Source organism: Cervus canadensis, chromosome 25, assembly GCF_019320065.1.
Source record: "Cervus canadensis isolate Bull #8, Minnesota chromosome 25, ASM1932006v1, whole genome shotgun sequence".
NCBI lineage: Eukaryota > Metazoa > Chordata > Mammalia > Artiodactyla > Cervidae > Cervus > Cervus canadensis.
In genome coordinates this window covers 38964941-38986544 of record NC_057410.1, presented here as the reverse complement: position 1 = coordinate 38986544, position 21604 = coordinate 38964941, and the positions used below count along the sequence as shown (strand labels likewise).

The window sequence follows — 21604 nt, the reverse complement described above, 5'->3', positions numbered from 1 at the left end:
TGGTACTGGCACTAGCCAGCCCACTTCACTCTTGGGCCCCTCGAATTGTTGAAGCATACCCTGGCATAGGAAATGGCAACCCACTCCAGTATTCTTGTCTGGAAAACTCCATGGGCAGAGGAGACTGGTGAGCTATAGTCCATGGGGCCTCAAAGAGTTGGAGACACTGAGAGAGCGCGGACACATACACACAGACACACACACACAGACACACACGCTTACTCATATTAAACCCAATTTCTAGACAGTATAAATTAAGTATATAGGTTTTATTTCTATATTATGATATTCTTTTATACCATGAGTTTACGATGTAGTTGGATTAAATGACAGATTCTAGATCTAAGATACCAACAAAAATTATTGACTATATTGCATTATATTACACTACAGTAAACTATATAATATTTTTTTGTAAAATGCAATACATTTCCTCTCACATTCATCACAACATCATAATGGTACATCTTCCGCATTAGTACAAAATTCCACTGTTATAGTCACTGTTCAGAATCACTCCAGGCTCCTGTTATTAATGGCTTTTAGGCTGCTGGTGTTTATCACTCTTAAGAGATAAGACTGCCGTTTTATCTCTGACCTTTACCATTGTGGTCTTACACCTTAGCCAGAAAGCCTTAGTTAGCGATAAAGACATGATTTCCATGTGCTTTTTGCTATTCTTTCCATTCTGCCTGGGATTTTAACTTCTATCACCCAATCCCTGTTTTTCAAGATGTAGCACCTACTCCTCTTAGAAAACTCACAGTTAAATGTATTTTTTAACCCACCTCCAAATATAATTCACTCCTTTGTACCTCACATGTATAACTGTCAAGGATAAACCTGTTACTATAACCCTTACATGATTTTCCTATCTCCTCCATATACCAAATTATTCTCCATGATGCTCAACTTATCTGACTATAATGCAAATCTGATTGCATTAGTTCAATCAGGTAGTAAAGTCCCTTCTTTATGACATCATAAAGTGAAATTTAAATTTTTATTTAGCTCTAATTATCATTTTCCTTACTGGATCAAAATCTATCACCTAAATAATATGCATCATTTAATCCTATTTTTGTTCCTCAACTGATAAGATATGTAAAATCAAATAGAGGATTTCCAAGGAACAAAAGAAAACTCTTCTAATTTGACATTCTAAAAGTGTAAATATTTTGTAAATAATAATAATAATAAACAGAAATCTCAAGCAAATAGAATTGAGAGGCCAGAAGGGGGAGCTCCCATGTCATGTGATGATAGCAAAACTCAACATGAAGAAGGAAGATTTTTCTTTCCTGGCAGGGACTCACTCAATGAAAAGCCACGGACTATGTTTACTATTGCCCTCTCAACTTTCTTTCCCCCTCTATAAAAATGTTCCTCCCTTGCCATCAGGGGAGGTGGCAGGAGAACCTGAACAAGGTTCACTGTTTGCAAACCCCAAATTCCAAATCTGATGATCCTGAATAAAACCATCTTTGCTGGAGAAATGTCTGGAAATTTGTTGTAGGTCAACATTTTGTTGGCCTCTGTGAGAACCAGAGAAGACTCCCAAAGGTTTGTTTGCTGGTGAGCAAACAGATGCAGTACCAATACTTGAGCCCATTTTCCCTCACTGCTTTTCTTGCTGAGCCCAGGGTTTGAAGGCACATCTTTCTTCTGAATTTGAGCTCACACCCTCCTTGCATTTGAAACTCTCCAAACTTTATTCCAGATCTGTTTTAAGATTTTGTTCTTTCTGGCTAATGCCTTGTTCTGGATGCAAGTACTTGTTTGGCACTTTGGTCTAATTTTGAGATAACATTCTTTCAATTGAAGCTAGTTAGGCTTTGTCCCATTCTTTCAAGAACAGGGGCTACAAAAAAAAAAAAAAAAAGAAAGAAAGAAAGAAAGAACAGGGGCTGCTTTCACTGAAACTGTCCAGTTCAGCCTTTGGAAAAGAGTCTGTACTCTAGAAACTAGCTGAAAAGCCTTCGGTTTTGCTTCTATTGAATTAGCAACCACCTTCCTGATGGACAAAATCTTCAACTGATATCAGCAAAATTCATCATACATCTCCCATCAGGTTTCAAAAGACTCCTTGAAACTGCTTCCCAGAATTAATCAGTCTCATATAAGAAGCCTGTCAAGGCATAAAGCCCATAACAGCTTATAAGGGCATCATTATGCTCTGTGCTATATACTGTAACACTCTCATTTTACCAGTAAGAAAACCTAAAGGCCAAGAGTGAAAGTTTGCTCAGATCCTCCAAACAATAAAAAACACTCCTACCCCTCAAAACTTGTTGTTCCTAACTTCCATACCTTTATTAACATCCGTTCTTACAGGAAACAAATTATTTACTATAATTAATTTACACAGTGCATTCTTTAGTATTCTAGTTGATGAAGCTAAACAGTACCGTTTTGCCTTCATTTGGGAGGAAACACAATTCACCTGGACGGTAATGCTTCAGGGTTTTTTTTTTGTTGTTGTTGTTTTTTTGAGAGCCCTTATTTCCTGCAAATTCGAAAGGCTGGTATGGATGATACAAAGTTCCCTAGAGGTTCTACTTTGCTGCAATATGTGGATGATTTGACAGCATCCACTTGTTTTTAGCCTTAAAGGGACAGAAGTTCACCAAAGAAAAATTGCAGCTGGCCCAAACCTAGGTTTAATGTTTAAGGCATCTAATATGAGAACAAAGGCTATGCGTAAATTCAGATAGATAGTGTTCTAAATTTCCTGAAACCCAAAGCTAAGCACTAACCATGAGGTTTTCTCAGCCTAATTGATTATTGCTGAAATTAGACTCCAAATTTTCTCTTGTGGCCAAATCTCTGTATATTTTACTAGGCAACAACAACCAAAGGACTTTCATGGTAAGAATCAGATAATATAGTTTTCATGGCTTCACTAGAGTTTTGATGAGCTCACCTGCCCTTGGGCATCCCAGTGATCAGATTCCTTTTTTTCCTTCACGCATATGAAAAGAAAAGGAATTCCCTTGGGGTACTCACCCAAGAACACAGGGACCACCGGGGACCCATGTAGGGTATTATAGCCAGCAACTGTACCCTGAGGCTCCAGGGTACCCCCCTTGCCTTAGAGCCAACACGGCCACTGCCTTCTTGGTTAAGATTGTTGAGAGAATCTTTGTGGGATCCTCTTTAAACCTTTTTGTACACCCTTCAGTAGAAGCTCTCTTGACTCCTTACCACACGGTATTTCTCAGTCTGCTACCTCACCTCCCCTACCTTAGTCCTATGAAGTCTTTTCCTTAACCGCCCATCACGTAACACTTCTACATTGTTATTAGCCTTAATCCTGCTACTTTCCTTCCTTCTATTACCAAAGAAGTCTCTCATGACTGTTTGATGCTCACAGATCACCTCTTGACTGCTTGTGATGATCTGCAAGAAATTTCTTTGGGTAATGCTGCCTCCTATGGTTCACTGATAGTTTTTATTTAAAAGGTGACAATGTTCTGAGTATGATTGCAACTCTTTTTGATGTTATTGAGGTTGCATCTTTATCTATGGCTACTTCAGCCCAACAAGCTGAATTATACCCTCTTATACAGGCTTGTACTTATAAAAGCATAAAACTGCCAGCATATATATTGATGGCAGATACGCTTTTGGAGTAGCTCATGATTTTGGGATGCTGCAGTAGATACATAGCTACCTTACTATCAGTAATAAATAAAATTAAATATTCAGTAATTATTGGATGCAACACTTTTACCCACCGCTTTAGCTATTTTTAAGATTCTGGAGCATTCTAAACTTGACCATCTGGAAGCTAAGGGAAGTCACCTTGCTGATATTTTTTTTAAGAAATGCTGCACTTAAAGAAACTTACAGCAACCAAAGCTCCTTTATGGTCCAAAAGAATATTGACCCAAATGATAATTAAAACTTGGGTAGAGAAACCCACCAACTGGCCTCAGAAAAGGAAAAACAAGATTGGAAACTCAATACGTGCTGATAAAAAAAAAAAAAAAAAAAAGCTCTGGTTTGGACCAAATAACAACTTAGTCTTAATGAAGACTATAAAATTTCTATTCCTTTCTATTGTAGATGCATTAAGTCACTGATCTTCTGACAAAATGATAACATTCATGATTCAACATTGGCGGGGAAACATTAACCATTAGGCTACGAAAAGTGCGTCCTTCACTTGCTTCCGTTTTGGAAGTAAAATACATGGAAGCCTATTTTTGCACTTCTCCTGGACATTTTAAGCTAATAGACCATTGGAGGTCTGACAAATAGATTTCATATGACTTACACCACATCATAAATAAAATATGTTTTAGTCATGGGCTGTATGCTTTCCCACTAGACGGAAGCCTTCCATTGCAGACAGGCCACTCCCTCTTCTGTGGCTAAAGCCCTTTTGGAAAATAGTACACCAATTAGGGGAATGCCTCTTGAACCTCACATTGATCAATAAACACATAATACTGGCCAGATTACTTTGAGAAGTCAACACTGTTTGATTTTACAATACTTTCCCTGCAATTATTATATTCAGTCCTCTGGTTTAGTCAAACACAGTAATGGCATTATTAAGACTCATTTGGAAAAGTTTATAGAGGTTCTTCAAATAGTTTGGTCAAAAGCACTATTGTTGATCTTTCTAAATCTCACATCCACCCCTTTGGGAACTCGTAAACTCTCACCCTTTGAGATAGTCAAAGGACACTGAAAGCGCTCGGATCCTGTTTCCTTTCTGAAAAAAGAAGAGATCCTTCAGTATTGCAAAGGTCTAATTTCTTGATCAAAAATAACGATGTTTTGGTAGGGCAATCTTAACACAGTACACTTTTGGAAGGTGAAGACTTTAAACTTTACACCTTGCAGCCTGGAGATATTATCTTTTGGAAAAGATACCTCAAGAAGAACTCTCTTCAATCTCACTAGAAAGGCCCCTATCAAGTATTTCTAACTAAATCTTGTGCCAGCAAAGGCCAGGGAATAGACTTTTGGATTCAGGTGACACATCTAAAAAAGTGCCAAACACTGACTAGACCCATACACCATCTGGAGACCTAAAAATAAGTATTTCCCAGAATTGGAGCAGGTAACATCTGAGGAGACTGCTTTCCAAAGTTGTCCAGTCTAGCTCTGTTGGAAGTTCACCTTCAAACCTTTGATGATGGCAAAACACTCAGACAATCTCCCATGTCTATGATCTACATAAAATGGAAGGAGTTTAGATTAAAAAGTGCAGACAGCTCTTCCTACTAGCCCTCCTAGTTACTCATATGAGATTCAATAAGTTTCCAATCAGTGCACTTTTCCTTGAATATGAAACACGACATCCAGGAAATGTCCCTCTTGGCACTAAGGGGGGAAAAGTCACCGTAACTAGAAAATCTGTGAAAAATTAATAAACAGAAATTTCAATTAAATAGAGTGAAGAGACCAGAAGAGAGACCTCTCATGCCTTGCAGTTACAGCAGAGGCCAACAGGAAGAAGAAAGAGGCCTCTTCTTTCCCAACAAGACTCCGCTGATGAAAAGCTAGGGATACCTTGCTTCCCAGTCCTCTCAGCTTCCTTTCCCTCCATTATAAAGCGTTCTCATTCAGCAGAGCTGTCAGAGGACCTGGATGTGATTCACCATGGTTGCAGACCGCAAATTATAACTCTCTGATGATCTCAAAGAAGCCCATCCTTGCTGGAAAAATACCTGGTAGTTTGTTTTAGGTCAACAATTTTTATAGATATTTTAAAAATCTAGATACATTTTAATATTAATTCTATATGTTTTAAATTCTCCAAGATACACTATAATTTTCCTTGATAATAAAAGAGTCTTAAGGTATATATCCTTATGTTTTGCTTTTCAACAGTCTCTAAAACCTTTGTGTAAAAATTGTTTTAAAAATTTAACAATTAAAATAATAGAAAAAATTATGTGATACTTTTTATTTTAAAATACAAGGTCATTTCAGTTTTGTTGTTAGACATTTTGATCTAAAGTGCAACTTCTACATGCATGGGGTTTTTTTTTTTCAATTTTTTAAAATATGATTTATCTGATTGTGGTTTTTATCAAGAGTTCAAATATGCTCTTCTGGGGATGGAGTTCAGTCATTCATCATTTTGTAATAAATAATAAATAACATCAAATCAATTAAATTATTTGAATACCTAGTTATCTAAAGTGTGCATTCTAAAGACTACAATATCCTGTGCCTAAAATACAACATTCATATTCTTGTTCTTCCAGGTCCTAATTTTTATTTAATTTGAGATTTGCTAGGACATAAAAAAGAAAATTTCCTCTTGGATGCAAATATAAGAATTTAAAAAAAAAAATTCCAGACAAAGTGAAATTTGTAATTTGACTTTTATAAAGTTTTAGCAAGTATCTTGACAGTTTGAATTTTTTTTTTTTAATTATAAAAGTTAAGGAGAATATTGGGAGACATCATTGAAACCTTAGTATATTAATCTTTTAAAAAATATTTTAAATGATACAGTTATTCTCCTTTTTTGCACTTCTATTTGTATATATGTTAATTTTTTTTTTAAATTTTTGGTTTCACATTGCCACACGTGGGATCTTAGCTCCCCAAAGAAAGAAAGGAAGAAAGAAAGAAAGTGAAGCCGCTCAGTCGTGTCCGACTCTTTGTGACCCTGTGGACTGTAGCCTACCAAGCTCTTCTGTCCATGGGATTCTCCAGGCAAGAATACTGGAGTGGGGTGCCATGTCCTTCTCCAAGCTCCCTAACTAGGTTCAAACCAAAGCCCCCTGCATTGGTAGAATGGAGTCTGTTAACCACAGGACGACCAGGGAGTTCCCAGATGAATATTTTAATGAAATGTTTGAAATGGCTTTTATAAATTATATTTATTCAGTACTACTGAATAAATTTATAATTTATATAATTTATAAATTATATAAATATAATTATATATAATATATATTATATATATAAATTATAATTAATATATATATAAATTATATAAATATATATAAATTTATATATTTTTATTATAATATTTTTATTTTATATATTTATTATAAAATTATATTTATATTATAAACATAATTATATTATATATATATTTATATTATATAATATATATAATATATATAAAATATATTTATATTATATTTATAATTTTTATTTTATATATTTATTATATTTTATATAATTTTATTATAAATTTTATATATTTATTTATATATATATTATATAAATAAATAAATTATAATTTATATAATATAATTTATAAATATAAATTATATTTATAAAGTACTACTATGTTCTTTAGTACTATGCTCTTTTGAAACATATTATTAATTTTTGCTTTTGAGATCAGACAGCTCTTTACATGTTTCTCTATTCTAAACCACTGCTTTAAAACACTGAACTAACATGGCTAGTATTCCTTTTTTAGAGTTATCATCTTATCAACATCTTTTATCTTTTTCTTATCTTTTTTTAAGAGATGAAAGCAAGATTAATAGTATATTGAATTTGTTAGAAAAAAAGAATTTAGAGTTTCTTTTAAATTTATTTTTATTAGAGTTCCTGCTATTAGAGCTGTAAGTATTTCTGCTTTGTTGAAATTCAGTGGAAGTGATCAGTAAGAAAGTCATTTCATTTGCTTTGACTTGAAAATCAGAGAGAATATTCTCCAGAAACTACCTCCCCTCATTTTTGGTAGCTCAGGAATGTGCTCAAATAGGAGTCATAGAGCATCCAGTTTTAAGACTTTAAAATTGCAGTAGTGTGGGATAAGGTACTTTAGACTGAGTTTGTAAATACATCAAATTTACAATAATGCCTGCTTCAGTTTCTGTGTACATAGTCAGAAGGGGGAGGGGAGTTAATTTCAGATTTTAATCATTTTTCAAGTAATTATTTAAAAGATTATAAGCTCTTCAGAAACATTGCTCACTTTTATTGGCTTTGTCCCTTAAATGCTATTGTAAAATTCAACAACACATGAGGTACCATGCATAGTATAATTTTAGAGGGATTTGGAAGACAATAAAGCCCACAAAAATATTCTCATGGAGGTTATCACGCTAACTATCTATATAATACCACTAGTCATATGCATACTTATTGACAGAAAACAGAAAGAAAATAATTTGTGGAATTTTAAAAGATCTCAATGAAACCCTAGATAAAATGGATATAATATTAAAATTGCTTATATTAATAGAAATTTAAGGTAAAAATTTATAAAGTAATAAAACTGATGGAAACTTAACTCTCCCCATTTCATCATCTATCAAATTTTAAAAAATTTTATGTGGTTTTTTTTCCCAGAAACCTCACTTATAGATAGAGCGATAGATAAGTAGATAGTGATAGCAAGCAAGGAAAGATGGTAGTGTACAGAATGTTCTTATAAAATAAAATTATGTAAGTAAAAACGTCTGACAGGGCAGAACGAAAGATCCTTTCTGAAGAACCAGCAAGATGGCGGAAGTGGAAGAGAAGAAGAAGCGGACCTTCCGCAAGTTCACCTACCGCAGCATAGACCTCGATCAGCTGCTGGACATGTCCTGTGAGCAACTGATGCAGCTATACAGTGCGCGCCAGCGACAGCGGCTGAACCGCGGCCTGTGGAGGAAGCAGCACTCGCTGCTGAAGGCTGTGCAAGGCCAAGAAAGACGCGCCGCCCATAGAGAAGCCCGAGGTCTTGAAGACGCACCTACGAGACATGATCATTCTGCCCCAGATGGTGGGCAGCATGGTGGGCGTCTACAACAGCAAGACCTTAAACCAGGTGGAAATCAAGCCTGAGATGATCAGCCACTACCTGGGCGAGTTCTCCATCACCTACAAGCCCGTGAAACATGGCCGGCCCGGTATCAGGGCTACCCATTCCTCCGGCTTCATCCCCCTCAAGTAACCTGCTGGCCAATAAAAGCAGAGAGTTCTCTAAAAAATAAAAAAATGTCTGACAGAGTTCTCAATATATACCCTACTTCCTCACATCCATTCCCTTTGTTCCTCCTATTAGGGGAATCACACTGACTGAAACTGTCCACCCTGGCCAGGCACCACAGTAACATTTGCATGAGTTGTTTTACGACCTGAGGTCTTGGTAAGGAACGTGGAACAAATAAGCCACCACCAACTGGAAGAGTTCAGGAAAGGTCAAAAGGAGACATCACATGTCTGACCACCTCCCAGAATCCTTCTCTCTGGCATCCATCTTGGCTGAACAAGGTGTGAACCACCAGGAAGGACTCTGAGTCAGAATGATTGGCTAAAGATGACCCGGAAATTAATCCCATCACCATAAAACCTAAGACTGTGAGCCACGTGGCAGAGCTGTTCTCCTGGGTTCCCTTCCCCTACTGCTCTCCACCTGGGTGCACTTTCCCAATAAAACCTTTTGCTTTGTCAGCACGTGTATCTCCTCAGACAATTCATTTCCAAGTGTTAGACAAGAGCCCAGTTTGGGGCCCTGGAAGGGGTCCCCCTTCCTGCCATAAATGGTGACTCTGGCGGGGACTCTTCTTCACTGACATCCTGGCAGTGACTCTTCGTCACTGACATCCTGACCACTTGGGGTGCCCAGGGACCAGCTTGCCTCCCGATGGACCAGACCCAGCGGCCACAAATGGGACCTTTATGTCCCTGGTCTCTTCCTGATGTGGACAACTGGCCAGAGTGCCCCAACTAATAAGGAACAAGAGACTTTATTGACCTCTCTCCGCTTCCCTCTCTTTCCTCTCCTTAACCCTTCCTATCCTTCCCCTTTTTTCTAGCCCCCTGGTCCTGGACACTGGAATCTGGACAAAGGACCTCAGCCTGAACTGAGGATTGGATACTGATCACCTCCTCTTGGCAGAGAACTCAAATTCTGGTTCTGTTCTGGTGTGATTTCAGGTAGGGCCAAGTTTCAGTCCTCCCTTCTCTAGAGGCTCAGGGTAAAGTCCCATAATGCCTGGGTGTCTGCAGGTGGCAGGAGATGTCTGTAAGACCATCCCTTTTGCTCCCCTATCCTGCCTCCTCCCGCTTCTTCTTTCAACCTGGCTTCCTTTCCTCCCTTTGAAATCTTTGAAGACCTGGGATATTTTCATTTGCTCTGTTAGTACTTCAATCTGAAGTTCTGTGCCTCTATAGGAGGTTTTCTGAGAGACTGCATTCTTGTATTTCAGGGAGTGTCTGATGAGTACTGCCAGGTCTATGTGTGTGCTTTAACTCTGTGTTTTGTGTTATGATTTTTGATGGCCACTTTGCTTCGTCTGGCCACCATTTGGTTTAAACCTGCCACCATTTTGTTAGAGCTTGATTTTATTTCCCCCTGTGCCTTGAGACCACGGCTCTCAGGAACACTTATCTAGGCCATCTCTAACTCCTGAGACTGAGGGAAAATGGGGAAAAGCCTTTAAAATTTTTATTTATTCCAACTGTTTTTTTATAAACTGGTAAATTTTATATTGTAATATCTACTTCATGACTAAGCTTAGAAAATGAAGCTAGATCTTGTGTTGTTTCTATCTAAATATGTCTTGGTATGTCTTTGTCTTTGGATAATATTTTTGAGATTAATTTGTAAATGAGCTCTATTTAATTGGCTTAAAGAAAAGTAAGCACTTACAAATCAAATAATTCTAAATGAAATAATAAATTTTAGGTTTATGTGAACTGGGACATATTCAATATAAAATATGTGATATTAATGTTTGTTTATTGACCTAATATAAACATGTCTTAAAGTAATTAACATTAAGTAGAATATTTTCATTGTACCTAGGTGTAATATAAGTTAATTATTATCATATCTGTTACAAGTTTGTCAACAAGGAAATTACCTCAAGTGAAGAAACTTCCAAAAAAAATGTAAATGAGATATGAGATTTTAGATAAACTCTATTAGGAATAATTATGCTTTAGCAATATCTGTCTAAAATAGTCTCTCTAGACTGGGGTAACTTGAATTTCTAAGGGTTGTGCTAAACTAAGTGTTGGAAGTCTATTGAATAGTTAGGTCACTTCCAAATAAAATAAAATTTTGAAACATTTAGTACTAAATACTAATTTCCTTTTACAGAAAAACTAAAGAGATTTGGAATTATAAATGGATAATGTTGGTGCCATCCTAAAATGTTCTAAGAAAGTAAGGGTTTTAGAAATTATCACTGGTATTTATGCTCACCAATCTATAAAATGCTAAAAGTTAGTTCTTATTTGCTAAAGGAAAGTAGAAAGTGTGTTTTTAGTAAAAAAAAAAAAAAAAAAGGTATGAAAAAATACTAAAGAGTTATACATGATCAGGATTTTCAAAAATTGGATTACAATTAGTTATATAAATGGATTTTGTTAGGAATGACACAACCATAGGAAAACCAGTTAGAGCCAACTAAGACCAACATGGTGGAGTCGACTTTCACTAGACCCTGAGCCTCAGTATATAAGCCCATTGTGACATATCAACAAGCTAAATGATATATACATCAACATTGACTAAATCTGACCAAATGTTCTAAACCCTTTTAATTGATTTTTTTTTGACAAAACTTCCTAAATCAAATTCTTTTGAAGTTCCTTTGACTCTAGCTAACTTTGGGGTGCTTCAGAGGGCCCCTGAAACATCCCAAACAGAGACATTAAACTAATTGTGTTTATTTGGTTGGTGAAATTACATGAAAAATATTATCAAATGAGTAATAAATCCTCTCATGTTATAATGTATGGTAAATATTACAAATATAATTACTATAGAAATTAGATGGAATTCTTAACATTCTAATATGTCCTGGTATTCTAATAGAAAACCTGATGACTTCACAAAAGTTAACAAAAGGACTGAATGGACTAGGGAATATGCTTGTGACTTTTATGGTTTCTATCTGAAAAATTACAGGCATGAATCTTGTGTTTTCTGGGAGTAGGAAAAACCTTCCTCTCAAGCTAATTATGACAATAATTTGGCAAAATTATACATTGTAAACAAAACAATGATATTTTCTGACTCCTCCAGAAATTGGAAACTCTTAGGTTTCCAGTAAGTTTATCAAATGAGTTAGGAAGTTTATCTCACTAACAGGTACAAAAATCTCAAGGAAATTTTGAGACCTTAAAAAGGGAAGAATTCACCTAGATTTGTTAGGCAAAATCTGTGATAAGCCTTTGGAGTGAGTTTCCCAGCCCTGTTTTATTTTAAAAGTTCAGTCGGAGACTCTATAAATGTTTCAGCAAAGTAAAAAGTTTGTGGTCAATTATGGTTAAATAAATCATCAGGCCAAAATTAGTGAGAGCAGACCTATTTTTGCAAACAAACTAGCTTTAATTTGGTTATATTTGATAAAAATGGGGGTAATTTTAGGGAGAAAAAGATGTTTCAATAAATGTTAAATCCCAGTTTGTTAATGGAGGTCTGCATCTAGTAAGACTCATTTCTTGGATAGTTCTTTGCTGTCATGTGATATTAATGTAAAATTTAATTGAATTCTTAAAGAACACCCTAAGTTTGTTTCTAAAGTTTATCTCAGTAATCTATCTTTGGATGAAGATCAGATGCTTCATGACCTGCAACCAGGACTTGAAAAAGACATAATTTAAGGGATTGTCTCCAACCTGGATGGAAGGACTTTTTTAAAAATCAGGTGCTCTTAACTAGCTCATGCACATTGAAACTGAAGGGACAGATTAATTTTCACTTCCAAAGACCCCTACACTGGACTGGTCTATAGAGAAGACAGCTGACCTGATCTCACCTTAAAATGATGCTCAAACAGAGGAGCAACTACACTACACCAGGATGAGAAGATGACGACATCAGAGGTAGACAGCTTGCCCAAGATGCTGGACCTGATTCATATGATTATTTATAATGTTTTCTTGATTTCTTAGACCTTTGCATATAAATCAAATGCTTTTCTATCATAGGCCTGATCGTATGCTAGTTTTAGAAATCAATCCAATTGTTGGGTTTGTGTCCAATTACCTGTGTCTAGTTCTGGGTTACCTTGGTAAATTTCTCTACTACAAGGTTCTAATTGGTTGGCCCTGAGAAAATTTACTTAAAAAAAAAAAAAATATATATATATATATATATATGTATATATATATATATATGTGTATATATATATATGTATATATATATATATGTGTATATATATATATAGTCATATTCATGTCACTATTGATATTACTAGATGGGATTCCCTCACTGGGCCAATTAATAATGCCTGCTCTGACTCTGGCCATAAATCTGAGTTTTCTTCTATTACTCAAGTTCAATCAGAGCAACAAGAAAAGTTTCAGCAAAGGAAAAAAATCTCCGACAATTACAGGATGGATTTATATAGATAACAGCAGGCTATGGTAATTTAGGTTTAAAGTCTTCTCTATGTTGGAAACAATTAAATCATACTGACGATAGTCAGTCTAGTAGCACTAGAAAACTGGGCTATGTGCCTTATAGATAGTGTCAATATATAATTTCCTTGGAAGATAAAGATTCGTTCAGAATAGACTAAGTCAGATGACCTGGGATATACTGGGCTATATCTAATGGAAGTTCTTAACTTAAGTCTTACTTGTGGCTTTACTAATATTGCTGGCTATGTTATCTGTATTTCACCTGTTGTATAAAATTGCTGTTTCTTACACTCCCAAACGTGTGACTGAGGCCTCTGATAAAATAATGTATAGTTCCATATGAGATCAATGATAGTAACCATGTAACTCTAGATATGGGAAGAAGCAACAAGAGGGCATGTTTTCCTGGGCTAAGAGGCTAGTAAGACAGGTGGTCCAGAGAATTTTGGATACTGTTTTAAGGCCTAGTCCAGTAACAGCTCATTGAGTGACCTGTCAACAAAATATTTGCCAAACCTGAGAATGAACATTCTCAGCACCATGGGATAAAATGGTCATGAAATGCCCCCCTCAAAATCATGGTCAAGTTTGTGAGCAAAAAAGGGTTCTGCCAAATGAAAACTGACGCTTGCCATCTACATCTACAAAGATTAAATCATGGCCACTGCAACTGCTGATCTTCAACTCCCCTGGAAGGAGTTCAGGGTGAAAATCAGTGATGAGGCACACCGTGCTCTGGGAAAAACTGGCAGAACAGGCTTTCAGATAGATCTTTTCAGGAGATTTTATGAGTTTCAATTCTTACATCTTCTCATACTTAGAGAAACACTGACATCATTAATGGTGACATCTGCTTTGGCTATTAAGGAAACTTTTACAGTTAAAAGTCAAAATAGAGTAGTTATGGTTCAGAAATCCTGGGAAATAACTAGTGATACTATGGGTATAATTTCAGACTAGACCTTGTATTGCTAAACACTTGAATTTTCTGAGTCATGTCAGGCTTGGATGCTGCCATTCTCAAAACAATGTCTACTGGAAGCTAGTAACTGCAACCTTACTTCTTATAAAACTAGACAACTGGCTACCTGGCTACAAGTCTCCCTGAAGTGCCAGGTCCAGACTGGGTTTTAGGCCTATTCTTCTAAAAGAAATGAGATTTGTCTATTAAAATTCCAGTTATCACTCTTCCAGCTACTTCTAATTGGGTCTGTTACACCAAAATGGCAGACCAAAGGATTGAGATTTTAATCATACAAGACTCAGATCTAGGAGTTGGAACTGAGGAATACTTCCAATTCAGTGTCTATTCTCCAAGCTGAGGCAGTCCTATGCCTCATTTTGACAGGAAGTTATCAGTCATAGTTGCCCAGTTCCCTAAATTAAAACTGAGCAGGACTCTGTGGCGCTCTGGAGTACAGATTTGTTCTGTGTTCTCCATTTCTTGTCTGTAGGATAGAGGCTTCATTCAGCCTCCTTGACCTTCCCTGAGTTCCAAAGGGTGGATTCAAACAATTGCTAATCAGGGAAGGGAGGGGACACAGAAACAGAGGGGAAAGGATCAATGGTGGTACAGCCTTGAGACAGGGTCCTGGTTCCTACTCAAAAAAATATGCATAACAATGTCTTTGAGTTCTTCTACAGAACTGGAGCCCCCACCCAGGTGGAGGATGGTAACTTCAGACTGAACACAAGATTCCTGGAGCACAGCTCTGTTGCCTCACCACCAACCAATCCAAAAAAAGTTACAAACCCTGTAACCATCACCCCAAATATTGCCTTCTGTTTCTGAGGACCAGCGATGACCATCCTGTTAGGTCTCCTATTTGGTCTCTGTCTATTTCATCTCTGAGAGGAAGGATGTTATTACAAGGGTGAATGCTGGTTTCAGGCAAAAAAATACCTTGACTTAGATCATGTAGAGAGAGGCTTCTGCTCTGCTAGGCAGGCCTACGCCCATGCACAACAGGAAGAAGTTACAGAAGAAAGCAACCTTGGCCCTAATTCCCAAGAAGTATCTTGAATATGAAGTCTCTCAGGGTGGAGTTGTTAGGGGAAGCACACTGACTGAAACCATCCATTCTCAGACAATTAATTTCCAAGTGTTAGACAAGAGCCCAGTTTTGGGCCCTAGCAGAGGTCCCCCTTCCTGCAACACTCCTATTCTCTTTGTCTCCCATTTCTATTTCCGTGGGACTAGAGCAAAATGACGTACAAAACTATATAGTATTCAGTCCTTTCTTCATCCAGATTCATCATTTATTTAACTTCCTAGTACATTCATTTCAATCTCTATTATATGCATTTAGAATAAATAGAAGGGGAAAAGGTAGAAGCAGTGACAGGTTTTCTCTTCTTGGGCTCTAAAGTCACTGTGAATGGTGACTGCAGCCATGAAATTAGAAGACAATTGCTTTTTGGCAGGAAAGCTAAGACAAATCTATACAGCGTGTTAAAAAGCAAAGACAAAGGTATGTATCAAGGCTATGGTCTTTCCAGTACTCATGTATGGATGTGAGAGCTGGACCATAAAGAAAGCAGAGCACTGAAGAACTGATGCTTTCCAACTGTGGTTCTGGAGGACTCTTGAGAGTCCCTTGGACTGCAAGGAGAGCAAACCAGTCAATCCTAAAGGAAATTAACCCTGAATATCTTTTGGAAGGACTGATGAAGCTGCAGCTCCAATACTTTGGCTATCTGATGCGAAGAGTCAACTTGTTGGAAAAGACCAAGATGCTGGGAAAAATTGAAGGCAGAAGGAGAAGAGGGCAACAGAGGATGAAATGGTTGGACAGCAACACCAATGCAATGGACATAAACTTGGGCAAACTCTGGGAGATAGTGAGGAACAGGGAGGCCTGGCATGCTGCAGTCCATGGGTCACAGAGAGTAGGACACAACTTGGTGACTGAACAACAACACATGCATTAGATAGTTAGTAATCTGTATATGGGAATAATAATTTAAGCAACTATATGAAAAATTATATTATTAATATAATATTTATGCCACTGAGATAAGATATATAAAAATTGCTTAATAAAATATCTTGTTATCAAATCTTAATAATTATATATGTTTATGTGTTAATTTTTATACCTGATTAGGTAAATAATAAATATGTTTATCTTTATATACATATTAATCACATAGTCATGATTTTCTAGACTGTAGATGATATAACTCATCAGCTAAAGAAATACTAAGTTTCATAATAAACATTTTGTTTTAGTTAACTTATTCCTTTGGACAGAGTAGGGGAAGGAGAGGGTAGGAAGAATTGAGAGAATTGCATGGAAACATATACATTACCATATGTAATATAGATAGCCAGTGGAAATTTGCTGTGTGATGCAGGGAACTCAAAGCAGGTGCTCTGTGACAGTGATAACTTAGAGGGGTGGGATGGGGTGGGAGGTGGCAAAGAGTTTCAAGAGGGAAGGAACAAATATATACCCATGGCTGCTTCATGTTGATATATGGCAAAGACCAACACAATATTGTAAAGCAAGTATCCTCAAATTAAAAAAAATAGAATTTAAGAAAAATAAATGATAGTATTAAAGGATGACTTAAACACTTAACTTACTTGCTTATGCCCATAACATTTTATTGAATTAAGATGAAATCTGGTTTTGACATCATCATTAGCCAATCACAAAATTAAATTGTACAAAAGAATTATATAAAGAAAAGAAAGGAATCCATTCAAAGACAATCACAGTTTCAGAGCATAAAAGATTTGAAAAGTTGATATCTTAGATATAATAATAGCTAATTATAAATATTATTTTTGAATATCATCATTGTGAATACATTTGAAGAAAGACTACACTTCTGATTTAAAGTATATGAAACATATTTTAAAATACCACATGCTTCTTTGTGTCTAAAAATTTTGTTCCTAGGTATGGTGGCTGAAGAATTGTATAAAATAAGGAAATATATATTTTTGTCATATTGTTTTTATTTTGTATCAGAGAATGATAAAGTATAAGAATTAAATGTACATAGCCCATAAGTTAACTTGCCTCTCACTCTAAAGTTACATGTGAAAGTAGTGAAAGTTTAGTCACTCAGTTGTGTCCAACTCTTTGAGAACCCATTGACTGTAGCCTGCCAACCTTTCTCTGTCCAGGGGATTCTCCAAGCAAGAATACTGGAGTGGGTAACCATTTCCTTCTCCAGGGAATCTTCCCAAACCAGGGATCAAACCTGGCTCTCCTGCATTGTAGGCAGATTCTTTACCATCTGAGCCACCAGGAATTGAGAGTAAATTATCACAATCTGTATTTCGAAGTTTTACTTGATTTTGTTAATCTTTTAGTGGTTAATTTGTTACAGTTATATTTCATCTCTTTCCTAAAATAAGATTAAAGAAGTAGAAATATGAAAAGAACCAGTAGCTTTTTTAAAGAGTCATAAAACAGTTTTAATATACAGTAGGCAAAGAAAAAAATTAAGTATGTAAAACAATGATAATTCAGCTTTTATACTTTAAGAAAAGTATATTTAAGAAAAGAAAATATTGTCCTATAGGAGTTATATTTCAAGTCATCACCCACAGGAATTTTATAGGAATTAAAAAATAACTATAAGAGTAAAAAAGAAACAAAAGTCACAATATCTTTTTTCTATATTACTCATTAAAAGCATTCAAAATAAATATGCATGTTTTTTCCTTTTGACTGAAAAATATCCCAATAAAACTATTGATGATTTCCATAATCCCTTTCAAACCAACATGGTATTTAAAATTAAAGGCTACAGTAAACTACTAAATCTTACCCGTTAGTCTAAATGAATCAATCAGGTTTTATTCACAGAAATCATTCAAGGTTATAAAATGTAGAAACCAGTAGAAGACAAAATACTGTCTTTGAATGCAGATAATGTTAAACTTTCTTTATAAACCTTTACTAATCAAAAGAAAATTAGGAATAAAAATAGACTTCAATGAATTTTATTCTTTAGTTGATTTATCACGAGAAACAGAACTTCTTTTCAATTGAATACAGTAATGAAAATTAGGTGTATTGTCATAAACTCATTGATCTTCTCTTAACTGGTAAATTAAATCTTCACTAGTAACAACAAAATAAAGATTTTTATTCGAAGCTTGCTTATATATTTCTACTTTATTTTAGCTGTCTTTCAAATTTCTGCAGATACTCATGGGAGGCAAAATAGTGGTTGATGCTCCTGTGTATGTAACTGCATATTAAGAAAACACATTATATTGTATTAGGAAACATAACTTTGCCTGGTGTAATCAAGAAATGGTTTCTGATACATATGTCTATTATATTGCATCTTTTTCATCCTTTTGTGCATTTTAGATACCTATTGATTAAAATTTATTTTATATATATTGTATTTTTTTTTAGATTTTGATGTTTCTTTATTTCATTTTTGCTTTACTTTTATCAGTAGATTTTATTGCTACACATGTGATCTGAATCCAGGAGTAATTAGAGCATGTTTCAAATATGCCATTTTATTTAGTGTGGATTTTAAAGGGAAAATTATTAGAGCAACATAGTATTGTACCATTTAGAAATTCAAATGTTCTATTAGGAGGCAAAGTGGTAAGAAAATAAATACTTTGGTAACATGTCCATAAAGAATTGAGTTTTTGTTTTTTTTTTTTTCCTGTCTGTGCAAAACAAATTAGGAAAACAGTCAATGTCTCTTTTCCAGTAACATTTGCTCTCTGCATCAAATTTATGTCTAGATGTTAACTTGGCTTGTATCATCCTCAGGAGATGTGGCTTATTAGTCACTTGGATGGAAGTCTTATGAATCTAGTGATAATTGCTTATTTTTCCCAAAGAACAACTTCCTAATGATTTTTATTCAGCTCTGAAGTATTAAAATGACAAGTTCAGTTCCAGATGAGAGTTTTTAAGTTCTTTCAGCTATTCTAATATGTTTTATAGGATAAATGTCAATTTTTCTGACCTAAGTAGACGTTTAGAAGCAGATCAATTATTTTGATATAAATGTTGCCTACTTCATTGATGCCTCACACAAGTATGAATAACAATTTGAAGCTACTGGATCAATATCAAACATGTTTATTTGTAGTAGGAAGACAAACACAGACAAGCATTTTGTGATACTATAGATCCAGTTATCTTTAATATAATTTAGTTAAAATTTAGTTAATAGTAACTGCTAATACCATGCTTATTTAACTTATATGCAGAGTACATCATGAGAAATGCTGGACTGGATGAAGCACAGCTGGATTCAAGATTGCCAGGAGAAATATCAATAACCTCAGATACGCAGATGACACCACCCTTATGGCAGAAAGCGAAGAACTAAAGAGCCTCTTGATGAAAGTAACAGAGAAGAGTGAAAAAGTTGGCTTAAAACTCAACATTCAGAAAACTAAGATCATAGCATCTGGTCCCATCACTTCATGGCAAATAGATAGGGAAACAGTGGAAACAGTGACAGACTTTATTTTGGGGGGCTCCAAAATCACCAGATGGTGACTGCAGTCATGAAATTAAAAGACGCTTGCTCTTTGGAAGAAAAGTTATGACCAACTTAGACAGCATATTAAAAAGCAGAGACATCACTTTGCCAGCAAAGGTCCATCTAGTCAAGGCTATGGTTTTTTCAGTAGTCATGTATGGGTGTGAGAGTTGGACTATAAAGAAAGCTGAGTGCTGAAGAACTGATGCTTTTGAACTGTGGTGTTGGAGAAGACTCTTGAGAGTCCCTTGGACTGCAAGGAGATCCAACCAGTCCATCCTAAAGGAAATTCATCCTGAATATTCACTGGAAGCACTGATGTTGAAGCTGAAACTCCAATACTTTGGCCACCTGATGTGAAGAACTGACTCATTGGAAAAGACCCTGATGCTGGGAAAAATTGAAGGCGGGCAGAGAAGGGGATTACAGAGGATGAGATTGTTGGATGGCATCACTGACCGGATGGACATGAGTTTGAGTAAGCTCTGGGAGTTGGTGATGGGCAGGGAAGCCTGGCATGCTGCAATCCATGGGGCCACAAAAAATCTGACTGGACTGAGCAACTGAATTGAACTGACCTGAAAGAAGAATACTTAGAAAACATTTTGCATGCATGCTCAGTTGCTTCAGCCATGTCTGATTCTTTGCAATCCCATGGACTGTAGCCCACCAGGCTCCCCTGTTCCATGTGATTCTCAGGCAAGAATACTGGAGTGCGTTACTATACCCTTCTCCAGGGGATCTTCCCCACCCATAGATCAAACCCGAGTCTCCTGCATTGTAGGTGGTTTCTTTATGACTGAGCCAACAGGGAAGCCCAGAAAACATTTTAATTAGGCTCAATTGTAAGTATAAGTGCTTATGCATTTGGGTGTGTATTCATGTTTACGCATGACTCTCTAAAGCATACTGAAATAATATATTAATAACTAGTCCAACAGGTGAATTTTATGGCAGTAATCAGAATAATTGTTTAAGGATTGGCATTAAATTAGTTTCTACTTTTTGTTTTACTAATAGAATTACCAGTCACCCCTCCTCCTCATCAGCCCCCCGAAACCCAAAAACACTTTCAACTTTTGTAACTGCTCTGTTGATGCTACTTCTTGCTTTGTTTTCCATTTTAGGCACCTTCTAACAACAATTCACCAGGACAGTAAAGAATTTAGCACTTTGTCTTCTCCCTACCCTAATAACCATGGACAACCTTTCTACTTTTTCCTCCTAATTTAATTTTATTTTAATGTAGGCTAAAAAACCCCCCAGATTTTGACCATGTAGATACTGTTCACATCACAGTTACATAATGTTTCTTATCATATGTAACCCACGGTTTTAATTTTTCCTAGCAGTAAACTTGCTTGGACTTCTTATAGCTGTTATTTTTGTTGTTATTATTGCTTATTCATCTGAACCTTCCCCCAGTTGTCTAAATCTTCTCTCAAAATGATCTGACATAGTAGGTATTCTATCAATTTTCTCTTTTTGTAGAAATTTTTCACAGAGATCTCCACTGTGCTCACATTTGGCCTGTTCTGTGTCTGACACACAGGTGTTCTCATTTCCCCTACACTATTATCCTGGGAATGTCCATTTCTTCTTATTTAAACCTCCCATTTCTCTCTCTCTCTCTCTCTTTCTCTCTCTCTGTGTATTTCTTTCTTGGTATGCACTCCTGTTTTTGTGGATGGCATCCTTTAGTAGTTTTCTGAGAAATGATGCATGAAAATTAATGTTTTGAGACCTTGAATGTTTAACAAGGTATTTAATCTAACCTATGCTTACATTTGACCAACATTTTGGAGACAGAATTCTA

At 35.9% G+C, this 21604-nt stretch overlaps 1 protein-coding gene and 1 pseudogene across 6 annotated transcripts in view; one reads left to right on the top strand and one right to left on the bottom strand.

The window, feature by feature from the left end:
- The window catches only part of MGAT4C (MGAT4 family member C), a 774512-nt gene that overhangs the window by 314508 nt on the left and 438400 nt on the right, over positions 1-21604 (bottom strand). The gene's annotated exons all lie outside the window — the stretch shown is intronic.
- LOC122427464 lies at positions 8417-8912 on the top strand (annotated as a pseudogene). Its single transcript, XR_006265424.1, has one exon. The product of XR_006265424.1 is annotated as a 40S ribosomal protein S15-like (transcript).